This window comes from Bos indicus x Bos taurus, chromosome 14 (genome assembly GCF_003369695.1).
Source record: "Bos indicus x Bos taurus breed Angus x Brahman F1 hybrid chromosome 14, Bos_hybrid_MaternalHap_v2.0, whole genome shotgun sequence".
NCBI lineage: Eukaryota > Metazoa > Chordata > Mammalia > Artiodactyla > Bovidae > Bos > Bos indicus x Bos taurus.
Window position 1 is genome coordinate 64,341,651 of NC_040089.1, and position 24,194 is coordinate 64,365,844.

The 24,194-nt window shown below is 39.6% G+C and overlaps 1 protein-coding gene across 2 annotated transcripts in view; it reads left to right on the forward strand.

The window, feature by feature from the left end:
* Positions 1-1,688: 1,688 nt before the first annotated feature.
* The window catches only part of RNF19A (ring finger protein 19A, RBR E3 ubiquitin protein ligase), a 55,495-nt gene continuing 32,989 nt past the window's right edge, over positions 1,689-24,194 (forward strand). The window contains exon 1 of one of the 2 annotated variants that reach the window (XM_027561433.1): positions 1,689-1,951. The gene's annotated coding sequence lies outside the window, so the exon portion shown is untranslated. Of the gene's footprint in view, positions 1,952-2,418; positions 2,726-24,194 lie in introns of those variants that run through there. The other variant, XM_027561434.1, reaches the window with a different exon arrangement.

Genomic DNA, 24,194 nt, shown 5'->3' on the forward strand with positions numbered 1-24,194 from the left:
GGCATGAGACCCACATACTGCCCAGTGAGCACAGTAAGTTAATGATTCCCAGGACATGTTCTCTATACACACAAAAACAGTAATTGTGGACCTAGCTTGATCATGTAGGGATAAGAAAACTCTCCTGAATAACAAGGAGTTGATGATGATGGAAGCACAGCATCTACTCAAGAAAGACAAAGAAGCTCTTCTCCTCCTCCCCAGTTTTCCTTTGATTATGAAAAGTAGCCCAGTAAGTTCTCAGGGCACAGCATTTCTCATCTGCCACTTCTAAACCTCATTGGTTTTCTATTCTAATAAATCACTTGTCTATCACTTTGCCTCTCAACTCTTTTCTGCGCTGAGACATAAAGAACTATATAGCACCAGAGCCCTTCGGAGACCCTGAGATACCGCGGTTTCAATCCTATAAATCCATTTAACTTACTTTTCTTGTACTACCTATAGGCTTAAAGTATTCCACTTAATAAATTGCTGGCAGCCTTCAAATAGCACTGAAAGGAATATATAACAGCTTTAAAACATCGGATAAATGAAAACGAACATACCCATGATTACTTCAAGATCTGTGGTCAAAGATACTTAGACCTAAACTGCTTAGATTGCTTAGTTTTGTAATTGGTAAACATTTACTGGGTTACCAAAGATACCAAGTACGCTCTGAAAGACGACTGCTCCTTTGTGTCTAATTAGGCACACTGAAACAAAGATTGATAGGGTGATATATTTAGTTAAGTAACAGATGGCAAAAAGACACACTGTCCAGCATGAACCACATCCCTATTTCTCAGTATTCCAAAGAGTGACTGAATCTTGAAATCAGCTAGGAAGGAAAGGCCTGAATGTTTATTCAACTAAGAAGAACTGATAACCAGTCATGTGGAGGTTAAAAAATTCAAAGAGGGTATGACTGGCTCTTAGGACGGGATGGATAGAAAAAGTGGATTAAAGTCACTTAGAAGGTATCAAACAGGACTGAAATATGGATTCTGAATACTTAAGCTACTTCGTGATTACAAAGAGGTGGGGGGAAAAAAAAAAAAAAGAGGCAAGTGGTATATATTCTCCGAACTCACACAGGGTGTTAAATTGTGGCTAAAAAGCGCTGCTTTTAGCAGTGCCTGCGCTCTATTAAAAGAAGGTGAGGTGGGGGAACTCTGAGAGGACGTTTCCTCCAGCAGAGCGAAGCAGCTCGCTGCAGCACCCCCTCCCTGCTCTCCCTAGGATTTGCCACTCTAGCAGGTGAACCGCGAGAAAACAGAAGGACTGAATAACGGCGTGCGGAACCCCGAAAACCGGGAGGTCTCCAAGCCCATCACCTCCCTACACCTCGAGAGCGGCTTCTAGGCACCTCCCACCCCCCCCGTCCTGAGACACCTGCCCCACAGCCCGGGAGAAGTCCTACAGGCTGAGGGGCAGGAAGGGCCGCTGACGCTCTCGGGCGGAGGTCAAGCAGGAGGTGGCGGGGGCGCCACACTCCCGGCCACCCGAGCCGCAGGCGGGACACTCCCGTGAGATTAACCGGGCGAACGTGGGACAGCGAACGCCCGCGTCCCCGCGCGTCCAGCGACGGGCCGGGGTGGGCGTGACGCCATGACGCAAGGCACGCGGGCGGCGCTCCGGGGAGGGGCGAGGCGCGGCTGGGCGGGGAGGGGGCGGGAGGAAGGAGTGGGAGGAGGGGGCGGAGACAGCGGGGGCTGAGGGAAGCGGGGCCCGGGGGAGAGAATGGCAGTTGCGGCGCTGATTCCCGGGAACCGCCGTCAAGACAGAACTGCGGAGGAGGAGTTCGGGAAAGCGGCAGTCGGGACCCCTCCTCTGCGTTCCCCCCGCCCCAGCTGAGAGGCGCCTGGGCGGCTCTGAGGAACCCTCCTCCGTGTTTCCTCTGGCCGCCGCCGCCGCCGGGAGATGGGCCTGCTCGCCCGCAGCCCTGCGCCCTATCGAGGAGTTGAAGGTACGGGCGGGTCTGGGGTGGGGTGAATGGGGGAAGGCTGCACCGGGGAGCCGGAGGGCAGGGGCGCGGTTCCCGTTTCCGACGCGGGGCTCTCCGGCAGCTCCCCGGGACGGAAATGGACTCGGAAATCCCACGGGAGAGGCGCCCCTTCTCGCACTCTGCGCGGCGGAGCCCAGGCGGCGCCGGGGGAGGGTGACGGGCTAGTAGGGGCTCAGGCCTCGCGTTGGATCCGCGCGTCCCCCTGGCTCGGCCCCGGCGCTGGCGGCCGCGCGGGCGGGAGGCGAGGCTTGGGATCCGCCCCGCGAGCCCTGTCCTCCTGGCCCGGGCAGTCTGGGGCGACGGCGGCCGACCCGGCGGTGTTGTGACGGGGGCGGAGGCGGCGCTCCCCTCAGGCACTTCCCCGGCCCCCCGGAGCAGGCGACGCGGAGGGCGGCAGCGGCGGGGAGGCGGTGGCGGGGGCGGAGCGCATTCCTGATGGGTGAAATCGGCTCTTAACGGGACCGATTTCCGGGCCTCGCTGCAAAATTCGGAGCCGGGGCCAACGCCCCCCACCCCACCCCCCACAGCCGGTGCAGCTGGAGGCCCCCCCGGGGAAAAGAGAGAGGCATGCCCAGGGGAACGTTCATCCGGGGGACGGCCACCCCCTGCAAAAGCAGAAATTAAACCGACGAAAACTGGTGTGGCCTTGGGGTAAAGTATGTCTTACGAGGGGGTCTTCCAGGATTGTCTCCTTCATGCTAAACCTTGAGAGACTTCTCCGTCTTCATCCAGCAAGTAATGCCACTGTTTTTAATTTCCAGTTTTTCCTATCATTTGAATTCCCCTCTGTCGTTCCCCACCCCCTTTCATTAATAGGGAGGAAAATAAGTTTAGGGTTCATTAACCTCGCGACAAGGGCAGTAAATAAAAGAGTGAAAAGAATGGCTATATATGGGAGAAAAAAAGATCTTATTTTTTTTCCCCATTAGCTCTTGAAGATAGAAATACACGAACGATGCTTTATTCTGGTTAATATTTACTATTCAAAACGTTGCTGAAAGTCCTGTTGGGTGGACGTTAGAAAGGACAGCGTTTAAATGCTGCTGCAGTTTTCAAACCCAGGTGTTGGCTGCAAATGCTCGTGTTAAATGTTAGTAAACAGTGGAGGAATAAAGCAGTTCTTTCCTCTGATCGGTTGCCTTAAAATGTTCCTGATTTTTCCCTTTCCATTCCTTTTTTGGGGGGGTGGGGTGGGGTAAGAACATGACTGTGTTTTTATTTATACATATGTATTTTTTATTTTAACTGAATTCCTTGACCCATTTTGTTATGTGAAGTCTGATGGTATGCCCAAGTTTCATTTTCAGTTTTGCCATTGACCATCTTAATAAGCATCTTTCCACTTCGGTTTATAAGTCAAGCCATTTTTACCGTATTTGCCAGTTTATGCTTCCTTAACACCCAGCTGTCAGAACTGAATCAAAATGTAAATATTTCTATTTAGAAAATGGCGATGATCTATTGTTAACATTTCTTTTCAGACGTTCGTTGCCTGCTACTTACAATTCCATAGTAAAGATTTAGAGTCTTGGGACTTAATAAATAAACCAAATTATGCAACAGCAATAACAACAACAACAAAACCCCTTTTTGTTAGCTTTATTTCTCTTTTTATTATTGTATACAATGTAACAAATTTATATTTCATATATCCTCAGGAACTGTTTTAATATCTTAACAAAGGGTCTTTCTGAGGAAAAATTACATTTGGCCAGCTAATGTTAGTGTGTGTGCTTAGTCGCTCAGTCCTGTTGGACTCTTTGTGACCCCAGGGACTGTAGCCCACCAGGCACCTCTGTCCATGGGGATTCTCCAGGCAAGAATACGGGAGTGGGTTAGTAGTTTTTCAGTATCTGTGACTTCCAGGAGGATTCCAGTAAGGTTATATTTTAAAACTGTAAGATTATCTTAGGAGTTGAAACACAACTCAATTTTTAGTCTTCAGATAGTAGCTATTTGAAATATTGGTGTTTCTTTTGGATGGTGCTTCACCTGATCATTAGAGTTTATATAAAGAACAGCCCAATTTTACTGTCTTTAGACCAGTATTGGAATTTTTACAATTTTAATGGTATTTATAGAATTTTGGGTGCCTTTTTACTAGATTAAATGAAACAATGTTTTTCTCCTACTTAATATGTGAAGATGCTAAGTGTCTATTTATAAAGCTACTTCAGCATTTTAGTGGAAAATAAATGCACATCACAAATTTGAAATAGAGGAAGTTGTAAGGTAATATTTTTGTAGTTGTTGATTAAGACACGTGGGGTCGCCTCTCTTTAGTGGGATCAGATTGAAAGATATTTGCATGGCGTTGTTAGATGGAATTAAATATAGGTAATTTGAGACAAACTTAACATTTGAAAGAATCTCTTGTATATTATGGCAGGTTCTGATTTTAAAGCACTTAACACTTATCACAGAAATTCTTTGGTTTCTCATCATCCCTGCCCACCCCTCCCCCACCCCTCCTCAGTTTGGAGGGCACTGAGGATTGAAAATGTAGTTTCCTGAATTTTCCAAGGAGAAGAAGGAACAAATATTGTGATAACATGTAAAAATCCTTAGTCAGGTGCTAGGCAGAAAGTAAGCTAGGGATAAATTTTGTCGCATTTATATCTGAATTGCCTTCTTCCGTTTCTTCTCTACTCAGGTTATAAAGGAAATCTTAGAGAATTCTTATTTGTTTTTCTGATGTTTCTGACAAGTGACAATTGATTGTCAAACTCAGGCTGGTTTCCTGCTTACTAAGCTTTATGATCTTGTATTATTTAAGGCCCATATAAAAATTAGGCCATTTTGTACTGAAGGCCAAAAAAAAAAGTTGCATTGCTGACTTTATATTTGATTGTATTTGCATTGTACGTGGCAAACCAGCACTAGTAGTTTAATGATGGTCTGAAAGGACTCACGATCATGTGTGAAGTACTTTAGCTTAAAGGTTTGGATTTGATCTTTTTTAAAAGCAAAATGTTATTTTACTTATGGAGATCAGCTAAATTTTCCTTAGGTAATTTTTTTTTCTCCAGTCCAGAGTAATTATTATTTTTATTTGGCCTTTTAGTTTTTAAGTTATGAGGTATCAGTTTGTATATGTAGCTTTGTATCACCTTGAAGCAGCTATATATAACCACACCTGCACAGCTAAAAACCGAGGGATAGTATTCCTTTTCTAAACACATCTGTGTTTCAGGTGATGGTTGATCTCAACCAAAAACATCAGTGAAATCATTTTGGGTGTTTCAAACTTGGAAACTTTGTTTCTCAATAGCTATCATATATCTGTAATACTTTCAGTATTAATAAAAATTAACACTTTTTGATAAAGTAGTTTTTGCTTGCTCTTTGTAGCTGTCAATAAAACCTGAACAATTATTTTGTTTATTAGTGACATTTTCTTGAAAGTTATTAGCCTAGAAAACATTATACATTTTTGTCCTGTTGATGTTACCTAATATTTTGTTTTAAAAGTCATGTACTCAAGAAATGCTACTTGTTAATTTTTTAAAAATTTCTATATGATAGTTTTTTATGTGAAAGTTTTAGTAGGACAAAACCAATAAAGAGTTGTTTAAGTCCTCAAATAAATTTGTGCATTGAATTTTGACACAAAATCCTCAGAAATCAGCCTGATTTGTTGAAGCTGAAAGAAAACTTTAAAACTTGGTCTTCGGTCCAAAAATCTGAACTCAGCCTCTTAAAATTATGTACACTTAACATTTTCAACCTCTGTCCTCTCTGGAGACCCCTGAATACTTACATAATAACGTAAGTAATATATCACAAAAATAGATGACCAGTACTATAAATGTAAGATGATTCATATTTTGTAATTTCTAAGTCAGGTATTGGCATTTGCTTCTCAAATGGTGTTCTGTTATTCTTATGCATTACCATAAGTGAGATAATACATATGACGTGTGTAGTGGAAGGTAAGAGATAATGTAAACTCTGATGGTAGAGACCATTATCTTTGTTTATTCTTCAAGTCTCAGCACTTAGCATAAGGCCTGACAGTGATAGATGTTGGATTAAGTATCTGCTAACTGAATAAAGTATGTATAATGTAATTATATCATACCTATAGTAGGGCTATCTAATGGAAATATAATGAGTCATAAAGATTTTCTTTTAGTCACATTAAAAAAGTAAAAGGAAACAGATGAAATTAATTTTCATAATATGTATTATTTTAAACAACATATATAAAATACCATCTCAGCATGTATTAATGAATGACTTTACATTGTTTTATTCATACTAAGTCTTTGCTCCACTCTGTGGTTACACTAGACAGCATAGCTCTAGGAATATTTTGTTTGAAATGTTTCTTTCCACAGAAATTCCTTAGTCTTTTTGATAGTCTTTTTCTAACATGTCTTTTGAATCCAAATACAGAAGCACATGTATCATTGAATTGAAATTACTGAGTTGAACTGAAAAGTCAGAATACCTGACTTCTTTAGTTCGTACAACTTTATCAAAGTGACTCTGCCTCACTTTCCTTGTTTATAAAATGAGGGAGAATATGCTATCATGTTTGATTTTATTAGTATAAATTATGTCTTTGAAGGTTCCCTGGTAGCTAATTAGTAAAGAATCCTCCTGCCAATGAAAGAGATGTGAGTTCAGTCCCTGGATTGGGAAGATACCCTGGAGAAGGTAATGGCTACCTACTCCAAAATCCCATGGACAGAGGAGCCTGGCGGGCTACAGGCCATGGGGTTGCAAAGAGCCTGATGTGACTGGGCAGCTGAGCATGTGCCTGCATACACACACACACACACACACCATGTCTCTGAAACATGTAACTACTCAGACAAGATTGTTACAAAAGAGACTTTTTCATTACTAGTAACTTGTCATAGCAGATCTCAGTGTAAAAACAGAAGGAAGAAGTACCCATGAGGCTACTATATGTGGAGGTCCTGGTGCCTCCCACACTGGAGTAAGTTACAGTGGATAAATCGATACAAAATGCTCTTACATTGAGTCAAGAGAGGTGACTAGGTCTACTCCAGAACAAAATGTTAAACCTCTTATCTATTTAAATATTGCCTGAACTAGTTTATCCTTCAGTTTTTGTTTATATGAATAACCAACACTTCTTATATAGGCATCCTTAAAATCATGAAATAAGTCCTTTGGAGGTAGAGGGTGGGGACTGATTATGTGCATATAAATGGGGAAAATGACTCTGTCATCACAGGATATGTACAGTGTTGCACAATGACTCATTCTTTTATCTAAACTAGCGGTTGCAGTGGTTACCTGGTAAGCAGTTATGCATAGCCAAATATAGCTAAATCAAATACATAGCCAAACTGAATAGATATCTCCTGATAGCCATATGCTTTCATTAAAAATAATGATTTATTAAAATTATAGATGAACATCCCTTAACTTTTTGCATAAACATAGCACACTTTACTGATAATTTCTGGAATCATGCAGTAGATTATGTGGTAGCCCTCAAAAAGATAGGTTCACATGCTAACCTCTCAAACCCATGAATGACACCTTATTTGAAAAAAGTCTTTGCAGATGTAATTAAGGATCTTGAGATGAGGAGATCGTCCAAGCTATCCAAGGGGTCCAAAATTCAATGACAAGTTGCCCTTAGAAGGGAAAAGCAGAGGGAAATTACAGACAAGACAAAAGAGAGGGAGATAGTTTGACCGTGGAAGGAGAAATTGGAGTGATGTGGCCCCAAGTCAAGGGATACTTGTGATCACCAGATGCTGTAAGAGGTGAAGAACAAATTCTGTGCCACCCCAAAAGGGATTATAACCCTGCTGGATTTGAGGCTTTTAGCCTCCAGAACTGTGAGAACATAAATTTCTGTTGTCTTATGTCACCCGCTTTGTGGTAATTTGTCACAGGAAACTGATAAACAGTCAAAAATAAAAAGATCTGTGCTTATCTTTATTTTGTATCATTTATTGTGACTATCAGAGATTAGACAGCCCTTCCTTTGGAGTGCTAGTCCATTCTTAGAAATATCAGAGGAAGTGTTTTAATACCCTCAAGTCTGAACAAGCCTAATAAATAGTTTATAGTCTATAAGATACATTGTTATTGTCTCTCATGTCATTCTTCACTCCTCCTGCCGATTTGCCCCTGTTGGCTTGCTCTTGACTTTTTAAGATATAGTTTATATTTAGTGGAAGGGTGAAAACATAGTACTGATGGAATAGGCCAACAGGTTTTGTCTTATGAAGGTGTGATTCCTTCTACCTTCCCTGTCTCCTTTACTGGATCCTCCTGTAAACCCTGTAGCTTAAGAATGGACTGCCACAGGGCTCAGTCCTTACCCTTCTTTATTTACTGCTTTGGCGAGTTCATCCCTACTTGTGATTTTACACACCATCCAGGTAACAACTTTTCTCAAAATTTTATCTCTAGGCCATACTTTTTCCTGAATTCTGTGCTTGTCATTTGGGTATTTGGATGCACATTCTCCCCTAAGATTTAAAGGGAACCCCTGCTCTTAGCTTCTCCCTAAAACTTATTCTTTTCACAGCCTTCTCCATTTCAGTGGACAGCAGTTTCAGCCTTCTGGTTAATCAGGCCAGAATCCACTTGGAATCCGTGTCAGTTCTATCAGTTCTACTTTCAAGACATGTCCTTTTGCCCATCATCATCTCTCTCCTAGGGTATTGCAGCCGCCTTTAAACTGTTCTGCATGTTACTGTCTTTAACTCTTCTTGTTCTATTCTTTCTGCTTTATTGACTATGCCAAAGCCTTTGATTGTGTGAATCATAATAGACTGTGGAAAATTCTGAAAGAGATGGAAATACCAGACCACTTGACCTGCCTCTTGAGAAACCTATATGCAGGTCAGGAAGCAACAGTTAGAACTGGACATGGAACAACAGACTGGTTGCAAATAGGAAAAGGAGTACGTCAAGGCTGTATATTGTCACCCTGCTTATTTAACTTATATGCAGAGTACATCATGAGAAACACTGGGCTGAAGGATGCACAAGCTGCATAGCAATAACCTCAGATATGCAGATGACACCACCCTTATGGCAGAAAGTGAAGAAGAACTAAAGAGCTTCTTGATGAAAGTGAAAGAGGAGAGTGAAAAACTTGGCTTAAAGCTCAACATTCAGAAAACAAAGATCATGGCATCCGGTCCCATTACTTCATGGCAAATAGATGAAGAAACAGTGGAAACAGTGGCAGATTTTATTTTGGGAAGCTCCAAAATCACTGCAGATGGTGACTGCAGCCATGAAATTAAAAGACACTTACTCCTTGGAAGAAAAGTTGTGACCAACCTAGTTCAGTTCAGTTGCTCAGTCGTGTCCGACTCTTTGCGACCCCATGAATCACAGCACGCCAGGCCTCCCTGTCCATCACCAACTCCCAGAATTCACCCAAACTTATGTGCATCGAGTCAGTGATGCTATCCAGCCATCTCATCCTCTGTCGTCCCCTTTTCCTCTTGTCCCCAATTCCTCCCACCATCAGGGTCTTTCCCAATGAGTCAGCTCTTCGCATGAGGTGGCCAAAGTATCGGAGTTTCAGCCTCAGCATCAGTCTGTCCAGTGAACACCCAGGACTGGTCTCCTTTAGGATGGACTGGTTGGATATCCTTGCAGACCAACCTAGACAGCATATTAAAAAGCAGAGACATTACTTTGCCAACAAAGGTCCATCTAGTCAGGGCCTTGGTTTTTCCAGTAGTCATGTATGGATGTGAGAGTTGGACTATAAAGAAAGCTGAGCGCCAAAGAATTGATGCTTTTGAACTTTGGTGTTGGAGAAGACTCTTGAAAATCCCTTGGACTGCAAGGAGATCCAACCAGTCTATCCTAAAGGAAATCAGTCCTGAATGTTCATTGGGAGGACTGATGTTGAAGCTGAAACTCCAATACTTTGGCCATCTGATGCAAAGAGCTGACTCATTTGAAAAGACCCTGATGCTGGGAAAGATTGAAGGCATGTGGAGAAGGGGACGACAGAGGATGAGATGGTTGGATGGCATCACCGACTCAATGGACATGTGTTTGAGTAAACTCCGGGAGTTGGTGATGGACAGGGAGGCCTGGCGTGCTGCAGTCCATGGGGTCGCAAAGAGTCGGACTTGACTGAGGAACTGAACTGAATTCTATTCTTAACACTAGAATTATCCTTTTAAATTACTAATATCCAGATTCTAAACTATCTTGTTTAGAAGCCCCTTAAGCCTCCTAAGTTTTCCCATCTCAGAAATAAAATTTAGAGTTCTTAAAGTGGTCTGTGAAGCCCTACACAAGCTGAGCTGATAACATTCTGACCTGTCTCATATATTCCTTGCTCATTTCCCTTAGACCTCATTCTGGCCTCTGGGCTATTCCTTGAACAGATCAGGCACATTCAACCTTAAAGTCTTTGCAGTGGCTGTTGCCTTTCCCTTGGATGCTCTTTTCCTAGATTTCCTCATGGCTGCTGCTGCTAAGTCGCTTCAGTTGTGTCCCACTCTGTGCAACCCCATAGATGGCCTCCCACCAGGCTCCCCCGTCCCTGGGATTCTCCAGGCAAGAACACTGGAGTGGGTTGCCATTTCCTTCTCCGATGCGTGAAAGTGAAAAGTGAAAGTGAAGTCGCCCAGTCAAGTCCGACTCTTTGCAACCCCATGGACTGCAGCCCACTAGGCTCCTCTGCCCTTGGATTTTGCGGCACGGGTACTGGAGTGGGTGCCACTGCCTTCTCCATCCTCATGGCTAACTCCCCTCAAGTCTTTATTTAAGTGTCATCTTCTCAGTTAGTTCTGATCACCCTTAAAAAAATTGTCATGTGGCACTTGCCAGGTGGTCCAGTGGTTAAGAATCTGCCTGCCAGTGCAGGGGACACAGGTTTGATCTCTGCTCCAGGAAGATCCTGTGTGCCTCAGGGCAAACCTGTGTGCCACAGCTCCTGAGCCCACACTTCACAACCAGAGAAGCCACTGCAATGAGAACCCTGTATGCTGCAATTAGAGAGTAGCTCCTGCTTACTGCAACTAGAGAAAGCCCAAATGCAGCAACGGAATTTCAGCACAACCAAAAGTAAAAAAATTTTTTAAATTGTGATCAGCACCCCTCTGACATACACTCTTGATTACCTTTACTTTGCTTAATTTCCCCCCCACATTTCTCACAAAGAATGACAGTAAAATATTTAGGTGACATATTTAGAAAATTATAAACTTCTATATAAAACTATGAAATAATTTTTAGTAGTTTGTCTGTAATTACTGATCTAGAATGATTTGTGGACATAAGATAAGAGTTGGGCCTCAAAGAGTAGTAGGAGTTTAAATAGGCAGAGCAGTGCGGTGTGGGTGTGTGTGTGCTCAGTTGTGTCTTATTCTTTGCTGACCCCATGGACTGTAGCCCGCCAAGCTCCTTTGCCCATGGAATTTTCCAGGCAAGAAAATCCCTTGGGTTGCCATTTCCTACCCCAGGAGATCTTCCCAACCCAGGAATTGAACCTGCATATTTTGCATCAGCAGGGGGCAGGGGGCTTCTTTACCACTGTGCTGCCTGAGAAGCAGAGCACAGAAGGCAGAGGAGTGTATTCAGGCAGAGACAAAGACATAGGAAGTGTCATGGAGGTGAAACTATGTTTTATTAACATATTTAACAAGTAGACCAGCCAGTCCAGGTTCGATGCACGATACTGGATGCTTGGGGCTAGTGCACTGGGACGACCCAGAGGGATGGTATGGGGAGGGAGGAGGGAGGAGGGTTCAGGATGGGGAACACATGTATACCTGTGGCGGATTCATTTTGATATTTGGCAAAACTAATACAATTATGTAAAGTTTAAAAATAAAATTAAAAAAAAAACAACAAAAAACAAGTAGACCAGTTAGCTAGAGTGTGTTTTTATGTCACAGAATGGTAAGAGACTAAGGTAAGATTGTGGAAGACTTTGAATTCCATGCAAAGTTTAAAATTCATTTATCTGTGGGAAGCAAATGGATGTTTGTAAGCAGAACTTAACAAAAGGCCAACGTGATCAGTCAGAAACCAGGTGATTAATGAAGGCCTTGTCAAGGAAGTAAAATAGTAGAAAGAGGGCTAAGAGTTTGTTCTGGCACATTAGCTGTATGGATAAGTCAAGTAATCGCTAGACCAGCACTGTATAATAGAACTCTCTGCAATGATGGAAATATTCTAGATCTGCACTGTCCAGTATGGTAGCCAGTGGCCATATACAGCTATGTGAGCATGCTACGTCGCTTCAGTCATGTCTGACTCTCTGCGACCCTATGGACTGCAGCTGGCCAGGCTCCTCTGTCCATGCGATTCTCCAGGAAGGTATACAGGATTGGGTTGCCGTGCCCGCGTTCTGGGGATCTTTGCAACCCAGGGACTGAACCCGCATCTCTTATGTCTCTGGTAGGCGAGTTCTTTACCACTAGCACAACCTCGGAAGGGCATATATGGCGATAGAGCGTTTGAAATGTGACTAGTATAACTGAGGAACTGGAGTTTAATATTTTTTAAAATTAATTTAAACTTAAATAGCCTCATATGGCTAGTGATGATGTATTCAACTGAGTAACTCTAGACTACAGTTTTCTCACTTATAAAGTTTAACATTAGATTGGAACATTAGTGTCACTAGAAGTATAGGTTCCACAATCAAATGAGGTTGTTTTGAGGAACTCACGTGGGTATCTAGCAGATTCACCTGTGCATGACTAGTATTTGTGGAATAGTTCCAGTTTGTAGCCTTTTCATTTTTTGAATCTCCATGACTTATTTGAGATTCCCTCTGTCTCTTGATTGCTGATTTTTAAATTGGGGTTTGTTGATGTTTCCTATAGCAAAATATTTATAGTTAAAATATCTAATATGTCTAATTAAATACTAGGTTGTATAATTATAGTTAAACCCACTTTGTTTCTTTTGAATTCTTAATGAGAAAGCCATAATAATGATAAACCTTTATGATTGTTTACCTGTTGTTTAATTCTTATCTAGGTTCTCCTGCTTTCTTTGAAAATACTCCCTTAGTTGTTTTCTTCTCCTATAAAATTAATAAATATTTCATTTGTATTTCAGTTCTGATTTTATTTTGGGGGGACATATTTAGAGGGAAGCGCTATAAATGTGGTGTATCTGGAGCAAAACAGACACATTTTGCTTATTGTGCCTCTTTTTTCCCAAGAGATACTATTGCTTCTGAGAATTACTTTATAATTTGAAGAAAGTTTTAAGGATAGTTTTTAGGACTTCTACCACATAGCTCTTCCAGTCTGTGCTCTACCTCATCATGTGCATATGTTGTAAAATTAAATACACACACAAACACACACATAATGATTTACCCTAACCAGAGGTCTTTGCTTTCCCCACTCCTCATGTTCTTTAGGAGAAAGAGACAAATCAATTTCCACAGTTGGAGAGGCAGGATACTGCTGTTATCAATACTTTTTAAAGTAACTTACAGAAAAATTGGTTAGGACAAAATTAGCCCAAATACTTAATATTTGTAATTGTCCAAATTAAGAATTATTTAGATTAATGATGAAACTGGTAAAATTAAGTTTGCAGTTCATTCCACTGGATTTACTAAGACCAAAGAGTATACCAACACTTTAGAGAATTTGGAAATATTTTTAAAAGAACAGAAATAAAAATTATCTTAGAAACTATTAATTGTCCATTTTTAACCCTAGCGTATGTATGTATTGGGCTTCCCAGGTGGCTCAGTGGTAAACAATTCACCTGCCAGTGCAGGAGATGTGGAGATGGGGGTTCAATCCCTGGGTTGGGAAGATCCCCTGGAGAAGGAAATGACAACCCACTCCAGTATTCTTGCCTGGGAAATCGCGTGGCTCAGCGGGCTACAGTCCATAGCGTTGCAAAGAGTTGGGGACGACTACGCACGCATGATGTGTGTGTGTTACAGCTGTGTATGTGTTTGTGTATTAGAATCACAGTCTTTCAGAACTAAGAGACCTTAGACATTACCTTATCCAATCACTTTAGCTTTCAAATAAGGAAGTTGAAATTCAAAAGTACACAAACTTGACTAATATCTCAAACTAGGTTAATATCTCCCTTCTGTTGATGTATAGCAGTGAGTATTTTAACCAGTCAAAAAGATTTTTTTTTTTTGACAGCTTGGTCTTTTTTTAACCTGTTAAAAATTTTTTTTTCATGTCTCTGGGCACTCCATCACACACATCATTTTGTGGTATGCTTTTCCATCCTTTTCCTTATTGCTGTGTTGTTTGCCCTTCTAAATAGTTCCTGGAAGGAGCTAGTCAAAATGTTTTAAATATTTTTTATTGGAAAATGGAATGAATAATGCCTTTTCTTTCTGCAGTAGTTTAAACTGTCTTTTTGGGGAGGTTTTGTGGCATACGGGAATAGTTTATTCTGAACTTTTAGTTTATGTTTCTAGGAGATCATAGACATTATCTAGAGGTAGAGCCTAAGGTAGTGTATTTGAGTCTTGATAAGTATTCACTTTCCAAAAAACTTGCTGGAAACGATGTGCCTATGTTAATCATCTGTTGAGCTTCCTCCACCTCCCCTATGTATAAAAGTAGTTAATTTGAATTTACTTATTCCATTTTTAATGTTAGATCACTTATTGTAGGTTTACAACTATATAAACATAAGGGTGAAAACTATATTCATCTTGGAGAAATTCATGTTCTGTAATGATGTATTCCAAACTTGCAAGTGGCTAAGTATTCTGATTACATTAGATAAGCCATTTCAGAGCCAACAGTTTGTTTCATTTTATTTCTAACCTTAAGCATGATAATCTTTTTTTAAATAGCTTTATCCAGTAAGTGCCTTAGTTACATTTGTATCATCTTCTCAAATATTTATAATGGCTAATATTTGTCAGGTGATTAATATGTCATACTAGTGCTAGATTCTTTACATATTTTATTTAATCCTAGTAATAATTCTGTGGACTGTAGGTTATTTGTTATTCCTATTTTACAGTGTAGTAAACTGTCTTAGTAATTTAACACAGTGTCACACAGCTAGTGTCAGAATCTGAACCTGAACCCAAACTTTGTGACTCCAAAGTCCCATGCTCTACTCTCTGAATAAAAACAAGCTATTATTACCCTATATTTGTTTTCAGAATTTTCCTTCCAAGCTACTCTTAAGTTATTCCCTCATTTTATCTCATCTTGGGTAAGATAGTTGTGTCTGAAACAAAAAAAACCCCAAATCTTATGGTGGAATTCTATAAAAGTTAATTTTTCACTCACACAAAGAACCATGTGGGTGACTCAGGTATCCCAATTCCTTCCATCTTGTGACTCAGCCCTCCCCAAAGACCTGTTTGGAGTCAACCACTGGAATCACTACATTCAGCCAGCTTTCGAGGAAAGGGAGAGAGCTCAAAGGATGATTGAAAGGATGATTTAGGGACTAGTTCTGGAAGTGGCATGCATCATCATCCTCACGTTACATTGGCCAGAACTGGACACATGACTGCATCTAGCTGCAAACGGAAGGAAAATGAAACAGGCTAACACTATCTCTACTTAAACACTATCTCTATTTAAAATGGAACAGCACAAAGAAGTAAAATGTTTGATGGCCAGTGAAAAACAGTCAGCAATGGTGCTAGAAAGAAATACAGCCTAAAAGCCTTTTAATTACTGGAATGTGTCCTCAGAAACACGAGCATATTATATACAGATAAGAAATCTGGGTTCTTAGGATAGAGGTAGTGTTATTGACTTACCTTATGAGGATTGATGAACTTAAAAAAATTTTCAGTGCATTTTAAGTGAAGATGACATAATAGCTCTGTAATATCTTTATACACAGCTGTCTTTTGAATGGAGAAGGCAATGGCACCCCACTCCAGTACTCTTGCCTGGAAAATCCCATGGATGGAGGAGCCTGGTAGGCTGCAGTCTATGGGATCTCAAAGAGTCAGACACGACTGAGCAACTTCACTTATACTTTTCACTTTGATGCATTGGAGAAGGAAATGGCAACCCACTCCAGTGTTCTTGCCTGGAGAATCCCAGGGACGGGGGAGCCTGATGGGTTGCCATCTATGGGATCGCACAGGGTCGGACAAGACTGAAGCGACTTAGCAGCAGCAGCAGCAGTCCTTTGAATGTACAACAGCCTTTATTTGTTAGATTTTGTTTTTTAAATGTGGGTTACTCTAGGCCATGTACATACCTTATATTTATTCTTGCATTATGAATCTGAGACATTTGTCTTATAGATGAAGGTGGTTTATTTTTTTTAAACTTTTCCCCAAACTTAACTCTTTGGAACTGCAACTTATCTTAAAGGAATAGAAGTGTGTTCTAACTGAGCTAATAATTAGAATAGATATGAATATAGTACTAATAATGTAAATTAGTGAGAGCAGACCCAATTTACAGAATCTGATGTTAACTTTTACTGGCAAATTAAACTCCACTATCTCAGCAGTAGTGGTTAACCTTTTGTTATACTTTAGACTCTTTGGAGAATCTGTTGAAATCTATGAGTTCTGTCAGTGGAATATACCTTTATTTATAATTTAGTATGTAGTTTTAGAGATTTCATGGATTTCTATGAAGCCTATCCATGGATAAGCTGTGTTTTTAAGCATCTTTATCCTTCACCAAAAATTATTATTCTGCCTATTATATTTTTACTTTAACAGACTGTATAAAGAGATGTTTAATAAGTCAGAGTTTTTATAAGAGAGTTTGCCTTTTCAATATTATTTGGACAGCAAGAATGATACCCAGAGCCTGCATTACTGCTATGGCTGAATTTCCGGCTATATTGGGGAATAGATTTATTAGAGGAAAATATAACATTTCACATTTGACACCAGCAAGATGAATGACATAACTTAAGATAACTTTAAACATTTAAATGACCTTTTTGAGCAATATGAAACTTCATTATAATGAACTTTCTGATGTATCACCGTAAAGAGAAAACCATATGTGAAAAACCAAAGAATTTAATGAACTTGTTCAGATGTACAAAAACTCTATTTACTTGGGGCCAAAATTAGCTTGTATGCAGATACATCATTACTAGTACATTACTTCCAGTTGTGGTCTGATCAAAGGATGGCTTATGATGATTAATTCTGTTTTTTATAGTTAGCTACTACATTAAATTATACCTAGGCATAGTTAAATTTGATATGTTATTGTTTGCAACTCTGTATAGGAAATGCTATGGAAGATAAATATTTCCTTTTTCTATTGCCTTAGGAACTTTTTAATTCTAGAGGAAGAGCAGGGTCAAAAAATTTAGTTAAGTATAGAGGATATCCCCCACTGTTATTCACCAATATTGGCTTCTGAAGTCATGCTCAGTTAGCTAAGTTAATTTTCTCTGTATTAGATAATTTGGTCAGATAACTAATGATCCCTCTTTGTACAACTTAAATTGTCTGCTATTTATGATGCTAAAAAACTACTGTCATTGTGAAAAATAGAATGCTGTCAAAAGCACATATATACAGTCTTTTAGAAAGAAAACTTTAAATAGATATTGATAAATATTTAGATTTTGGGACTAAAATGTTTAGATTATGGGACTATCATATATGCTCATATAAAATCATCTTTTCTTTCCAAATCATGCTTATGAAAAAAGGGAAGCACTTTATTATACTTTATATCCTTGCAAAGTCTAGTATTACTGTTTGGGGAAGACACAGGCTGAAATGTCTTTGTTCAGTGCTTGGTGTGGATGCACTAGAATGAAAGTTCCACAGAACAGGGGCCTTGTCTCTCTTGTTCACTATTCTGTGTCTACCACCCGGAAGAGTATTTGGCACATTAGATAAACACTGAACATACTTGTTGAAAGAATAAATGAATTAATGCTGATAAAGAATAATGAATTGTATACTTGAGCCAAAATTTCCTATAATAGCATCATATACAGATTCAAGAATATTGTATCTTAGATCTTTAGGTAAAGGTATCCTTTGGAAAACTGCCAAATGCTTCTCCTGCCTCAAATATATACAACTTTCCTCTTGAGGAAAAGATCATGCAACACAAATCAGATCAGATCAGTCGCTCAGTCGTGTCCAACTCTTTGCGACCCCATGAATTGCAGCACGCCAGGCCTTCCTGTCCATCACCAACTCCCAGAGTTCACTCAGACTCACGTCCATCGAGTCAGTGATGCTATGCAGCCATCTCATCCTCTGTCGTCCCCTTCTCCTCCTGCCCCCAATTCCTCCCAGCATCAGAGTCTTTTCCAGTGAGTCAACTCTTCTCATGAGGTGGCCAAAGTACTGGAGTTTCAGCTTTAGCATCATTCCTTCCAAAGAAATCCCAGGGCTGATCTCCTTCAGAATGGACTGGTTGGATCTCCTTGCGGTCCAAGGGACTCTCAAGTCTTCTCCAACACCACAGTTCAAAAGCATCAATTCTTCGGTGCTCAGCCTTCTTCACAGTCCAACTCTCACATCCATACATGACCACAGGAAAAACCATAGCCTTGACCAGACGAACCTTTGTTGGCAAAGTAATGTCTCTGCTTTTGAATATGCTATCTAGGTTGGTCATAACTTTCCTTCCAAGGAGTAAGCATCTTTTAATTTCATGGCTGCAGTCACCATCTGTAGTGATTTTGGAGCCCAGAAAAATAAAGTCTGACACTGTTTCCACTGTTTCCCCATCTATTTCCCATGAAGTGATGGGACCGGATGCCATGATCTTCGTTTTCTGAATGCAACACAGGACAGCTGAAAATCAAGCAGAAACTGGTCTTACTGGCTCAAGGTATCAAGGGATAGAGTTTGGGACTGCCAGAATGGCTGGAAATTGAGTGGGTAAATCCCAGAAAGGAGGGAGTTACAGTCGGATAGCCCTTAAATCTATGAAAAACTCCCCTAAAATATGCTAGTGACCCCTAAACTATTCAGAGAGATTCCATGGAGCTCAGTGGAAAATAATAACAGTTAGACTGGAAAAGCTGGCTAAAGATTTTAGCTGGTACTCGGGTCAGGAGAGACAATTTGGTATTTGATTCCCACCAAATTAACAGAGCTTGGTAAAACATTTGTGCTCAGAGACACATTTTAAAACATAAAATCAAGCCTCCACAAGTTTGACTTTATGAGCCAGAGATGTAATTGCCGGGTATACTAAAAATTTTCACTCTTAGGAGAAGATCTCTCTACCGCATAATATCCACAATACCCAGTTTGTAATAGACAACTGCTAGACATGTGAAGAATTGGGAAAATGGGATGTAACGTCACGACCATTGACCCCAGAATGATAGTGGGCCCTAAAATTAGCAGAATTAACAGACTTGAAAGCAACTGTAATATATTCAGTGACCTAAAGGGAGATGCATGATCATGATGACTGAATATAGGTGGGCAATTTCAACAGAGAAATAGAAACTATAGAAGAATGGACAATCTAGAACTGAAAAATACAATTGAAGTAAAAATTTTACTGAATGGGTTTAGCAACAGACTGGAGAAGGCAGAGAAAAAAGTTGATGAACTCGAAGGTGGATCAATAAAAATTTGCAAATCCAAAGAATGGATTAAAAGCACAAAAAATGAACAGAGCCTTGGCAGGAAGAGAGAGAGACAGACAGTAGAGTAAAAAAAATATGTAAAGAAATAATTGCCAAAAAATTAAATCAACTTGAAATTGAAAAAGTTCAATGAACCCCAACTATGATAAATACAGAGAAAATAACATCTAGGTGTATTTTGATCAAACTTGCTGAACATCAGAGATGGAAAGAAAATGTTAATACAGCCAAAAGAGAAAACACACACATTACTACAGAGGAATTAAAATATCAGTGAATGGTGACTTAATCAGAAATGATTGGTGATCAGAAGAAAATGGAATGACCAATTTTAGGTTCTGAAAGGAGAAAGTTATCAACCTGAAATTCTATATTCAGAAAAGAATACTCATGAAAATGAAGGTAAAATAGGACATTTTTCAAATAAACAACTTGAGAGAATTCATTGATAGGAAATCTGCAACATGACGAAATGTTTAAGGAAGTTCTTCAGGCTGGAGGGAAATAATATCAAGACACCAGATGAAACTTGGATCCACAAGAAGGAATAAAAAGTACCACAAATGGTAAATGTGTCAATAAATAGATTTTATCCCCAGAAAATGTTTTGTAAGCATATAAAGTAATGAAAGAATTTACAGAAGAACTGGTAGATGTGATTAAATAAACATTTTAAAGCCTTTTACTTTAAAAATCACAGAATTAAAGGGCAAATATTAAGAGGAAATAAATATGAAAGTTTTAAAATTGAAGAGGACCATTAATATTCCAGTGTAAAAAATGGTCAAAAGCATATGAACAGATAATTCATTGAAAAAATAAAGAGGGCTATAAGTGTGAACAAATGTTCGATTTGTTTAGTAACCAAAGAAATAGAAATGAAAGTAGCTTACTTTTTTTCCCCACGACTTAGAAAAAGCTATTGAAATAATATAGAATGTTGATTAGAATCCAGGGAAATAAGCACCTTTCCAATTGGTGGGAGCAAAAATTGGAACAAAACAGTTTGGTTGTTTATTTCAAGAGCGTATTTTGGAGTCGCTACCACGTAGATAGCAGCAAGTATTTTGGAAGTCCCTACCACCTAGATGGCAGCAAAAATTGGAACAAAACAGTTTGGTTGTTTACTTCAAGAGTGTATTTTGGAAGTCCCTACCACTTAGATAGCAAGAAATTTATACACTAAGAACTAGCTTATCAAATTAGGTCAGAGGTAGGTAGAAAGGAGATAATTATTCAGTAACTGGTGTTGAGAAAACTGGCTAGCCATTTAGAAAAAAATCAGACTTTGATCTCTACTTAGTTGTAACATGAAAATAAATTGAAATGGATACATGATGTAAGCAGTAAACAAAATATAGAAAAGTACCAGAAAGAAATATAAATGCATTTTAAAAATGTAATCTTGGAGTGAGCAGGATTGTTCCAAGAATATAGAATCCAAAAGTCATAAAGAGAAAAATATGTGAATTTGAACACACACACACACACACACGAAAGTTTCATTTCTACATTGGAAAATTGCCATGCAGGTGTTTTTTTTTTAATTTTTTAATATATTTAACACATAATAGTAGAGTTCCTTTATATAAAAAAACCTCATACCAGCAGCAGAATATGAACATGTGGTTAGTTCACAGAAAGTGAAATGTGACTTATAAACGTGTGAGAACCATGTTTAATATCAGATAAATATTCATTAAATTTTTTTCTTTTATTCATCATCTTCTCTCAACCTCTCAACATGAGTATATATTGCTGAAGAAGTTTAATGGCCTGTTATGCTTTTGTAACATAAAATAGTTTTTTAATAGAATCTAAAATAGAAGGTCTTACTTCTTTATCTCCTTTCTTGACTCTCACTTAAATATGAAATAGCTTGGGCTTCAGTAGTGACCAGAATTAATGATCAATAGAAACTGTGCTGGGAATCTCTGTACCTGTTCCCTTCTCACTTCAAACAAACAAAAACTACTTTATACTTAGTCCTCTTTCTATTTTCTTCAACAGTGCTAGTGTTCTGGCATGCTGTTTTTATTACCATGTTCTAGAGGTGCTGATGGAGAAGGCGATGGCACCCCACTCCAGTACTCTTGCCTGGAGAATCCCAGGGACGGGGGAGCCTGGTGGGCTGCCGTCTATGGGGTTGCACAGAGTCGGACACGACTGAAGCGACTGAGCAGCAGCAGCAGCAGCAGCAGCGGTGCTGAACTGGGTGTCAGACATCAGTAAAAGAAATTAGAATCAGAAACTGGATACTTTTAGTGTTTATCAATACAAAATTATTGGGTTTTCTCTGTTTTTTTACTTTTGTGAGAAGTAATAGAAGAAACCCAATTTTGGCTGAATAATAGGCAAAAACAGATATTCCAGAGTTGAGTGGGATTTTCTCTTGGGAAATAATTTCTTTATTGTCCTTTTTTTTTTTTTGCCCAGCCTACTTTCTGCAAAATAATGTTTCATCAGTCTTAAATCATTTAGGCATGTGGGTGCTTAGTAGATGCTCCTAAAACGTTGGTGGTTGGGAGATGTTTATTGGTTGAATGTTTTAAATCTGTAGTTCTTGAAGTTGTATAATGTCAAGATATTTAACATGATCTTATCTATCCTGTAGCACTTGTGGTTTTTTACAGTTTAAAAAGCTGAATGTAGTAAGGTTGTATCACTTAAAAAGAACCTTACAGCAGTAACAAGCCAAAAGCAAAGATATGAACAAATCCTCAGTTCCCTTACTTCCACGTATGTGTGTCGTGCATCATGATTGATTTATCCAGTGTGTCTTAGGCACCTACTATAAGTTACAAGTTGTATTAGGTACTACTAGAAACATAAAACTTGTCTTATATTTCATTTCAGCTAACATTTAGGATAGGCCAAATTTTAGCCTGTTACAGTTTCACTTTCTTGTCATAACATCTATTTGAAATAAGTGGAGATCACAGATTTTTTAGTGGAGCTCACAGACTCAGGAATGGACATTATCTAAGATTTTTATAACTAGCAGTGTCTGACAAGGTCTTGACTCCCAAATTCTCTTCTTTATACATCCAGACTGAATATTTTTATTTGCTGCTCCAGACCCACTCCTCATCCTCCCCTTGCTTGCTCTGTGCCCCATAGAAAGCTGACTTACTCTAAGGACGGCCTCCCTTGGCTTCCTTGGTTGGTTTCTCGTTGGGTTTAGCCAGTGTGAGGCATTGGTGGATATTAGAGATCTCCAGAAGAGAGACGCTGTATGTTTATTCTTCCAACTGCCATTGGACAGCTCCCTCCCTGCCCCTTTTTTCCAAAGGGTGGCAGTGGCTTTCTGAGTACTTTGCCATCACTGTTGGTTCCTTTAACCCTACCCACACCTTTGCAAATGAGCACTTCACTTACCTCTTTGAAAATGCTTCGAGTTTTGGCCAGGATCCTGAATAATATATACAGCTTTTCAAACATAGGCTGCTCTTTGTATGGATTTAACTTTCTAATTGCTCATTATCTATCCTGTGTTTATAAGTTGAGCATTTAAAATCTGCAACACATTTTCACTTAAAACAATATTGTAATTATTGATTAGATACTTCACCTGAAATGTTTAACTTCCATAATTTTTATGAAGTATAAAAAACAGCATTACGCCAAATTAGATTATTTTTGATGTGTCAGTACCTAGTTATCAGCACTTACACTACATCTTTGGTCCACAAGGCTTTGGCATACGTGGTAGAAATACCAGTTGTGGACCATTCCTATTTCTTATTGGTGTTCAGTTGCCAAGTCGTGTCCGACTCTATGGACTGCAGCACGCCTAGCTCCCTTGTACTCCACTGTTTGCTGGAGTTTGCGCAAATGCATGTTCATTGAGTCAGTGATGCTATCTAACCATCTCATCCTCTGTTGCCCCCTTCTCCTTTTGCCTTCAATCTTTCCCTGCATTAGGATCTTTTGCAGCGAGTTGGCTCTTCGCATCAGGTGGCCAAAGTATTGGAGCTTCAGCTTCAGCATCAGTCCTTCCAATGAATATTCAGGGTCAATTTCCTTTAGGATTGACTTGTTTGATCTTACTGTCCAAGGGACTTTCCAGGGTCTTCCTCAGTACCATAATTCAAAAGCATCAATTCTTTGGCGCTCAGTTTTCTTTATCATCTGACTCTCACATCCATACATGACTGCTGCAAAAACTATAGCTTTAACTATACAGACCTTTGTCGGTAAAATAATGTCTCTGGTTTTTATATGCTGTCTAGGTTTGTCATAACTTTTCATTCAAGGAGCAAGCATCTTTTAATTTCATGGCTGCAGTCACCGTCTGCAGTGATTTTGGAGCCCAAGTAAATAAAATCTGTCACTGTTTCCATTGTTTCCCCATCTATTTGCCATGAAGTGATGGGACAAGATGCCATGATCTTAGTTTTTAGAATGTTGAGTTTGTCAATAACTTACTGAAAGTTATTGATAAATAAGTTAGCTATCAATAACTCTGACTATATTATTTTTAAAAAGCTAATCCTGCAACTATTAATCTGGTATTTGTCTTGTTCTAGATCTTAGAGGAAATGTTTTAAGTTTTTCATTGTTGAAAATGTTTGCTATGTGTTTGTCATATATGGTCTTTATTTATTATGTTGAGGTAGGTTCCTTCTGTGACCGTTTTTTGAAGAGTTTTTATCAGAAATGGGTGCTGAACTTTGTCGAACATTTCTGCATCTATTGA